This window comes from Sinocyclocheilus anshuiensis, unplaced genomic scaffold (assembly GCF_001515605.1).
Source record: "Sinocyclocheilus anshuiensis isolate Anshui unplaced genomic scaffold, SAMN03320099.WGS_v1.1 scaffold30, whole genome shotgun sequence".
Classification (NCBI taxonomy): Eukaryota; Metazoa; Chordata; class Actinopteri; order Cypriniformes; family Cyprinidae; genus Sinocyclocheilus; species Sinocyclocheilus anshuiensis.
This window is the reverse complement of record NW_015542336.1, coordinates 78,457-79,850: the sequence shown is the minus strand read 5'-3', so window position 1 is coordinate 79,850 and position 1,394 is coordinate 78,457. Positions and strand designations below refer to the sequence as shown.

At 34.6% G+C, this 1,394-nt stretch overlaps 1 long non-coding RNA gene across 1 annotated transcript in view; it reads right to left on the bottom strand.

Moving 5' to 3' along the window:
• LOC107691083 (uncharacterized) overlaps positions 1-996 on the bottom strand; it is a 5,423-nt gene extending 4,427 nt beyond the window's left edge. The window contains exon 1 of the long non-coding RNA XR_001634512.1: positions 903-996. This is a non-coding gene — a long non-coding RNA (uncharacterized LOC107691083). The remainder of the gene's footprint in view (positions 1-902) is intronic.
• Between the last annotated feature and the right edge of the window lie 398 nt (positions 997-1,394).

Below are 1,394 nucleotides of genomic sequence, written 5' to 3'. Positions count from 1 at the left end.
TGCTAAAACTGCTTACGTAAGGGAAAGTTCACCCAAAAATGGAAATTGTGTCATCATTTAGTCACCCTCAAGTTGCAAACCTATGAGATTCTTTCTTCTGTTGAGTACAAAAGAAGATATTTTGCAGAATGTTGGTAAGCAAACAGTTAAATGTGTAATTTTCTTTCAGGTATACCTTTTTTATTATATAGATTTCTTCAATCTATTTATTTTTATTTATGAATTTTCATTTAACTTTTTGATACACAATACCCTGTTGAGGCAACTTAATGGCTGCACGCACATTCAAATACGATTTTCAAGAAAAAAATAAAAAATAAACCTGGGGAAAATAAATGCAGAACATGTTCACATAGGACACTATTAACATGACTATATGCATGAAACCATTCAGAAAAATTTGGGCACAAATGGGTTAAGGTTCATTACACTTAAATGAGTCTAATTTCTGATTGGTTGTTAAATACCATAACCATGTTTAAATATAAACAGAGGCAACAAATAAAATATAATAATTTTGTTTACAATAAATGCTGTTGTTTAGCATATAGTCCATGGTTCAATTATGGGGACACTCATGCAACACCCAATCACACCTCAATAAACTTATGCACGGTTAATGCTGTTAATAATGATTCTAAGGATGGGTTGCACCAATAAGGATTAAATAAAGCAAAGTTTAAAGGTAGTCACGGATTTGTTGATCTGGTCAAATATTCTGTGGGCCCCTGAAGCTCATGTTCACCATCTCCCCCGGTCCGATACCACTGGTCAGTTTGGTTATTAAGCACAGTTGTCACTCTCATTAATAACCAAACTGTTGTGTAAATCTGACTGTATTTAGCCTTTAAAACTAGACTGACAAACATATTAAGAGGACTGATCATGAAAATTTAACTCACATCTGCCTTCCCTGTCGGCCATTGTGTCGTCCACTGATGTCGCGAGTGTCTTTATGCAGTGCTTCAGCTCATCTGAGCGTCCTTGTGGCTTCGGTCTCACTGTTCATCGCCCTGTGGGCAATTACATGCATTCACAATTCACACTCATTTCAGAAATGTTTTTTTGAAAAATTGATTGATTCTACAAAACAAAATAAATAAATAAAAATTGAGAAGCGAGAAAGATCAGCTGTTTTTTTATACTGTAACAGTGTTACTAATGTTGCATAGATGTTTGTTTTATGCTCTGATAAGAGGTTACATTTAACCCCTGGCTAATTTTTAAACTGTTGTCTAGGAGATGCAGCATTGTAAAGAAGACAAGTCACGTGTAAAACTGGTTTAGGGGATTAAGCACAGTTGTCACTCTCATTAATAACCAAACTGTTGTGTAAATCTGACTGTATTTAGCCTTTAAAACTAGACTGACAAACATATTAAGAGGACTGATCA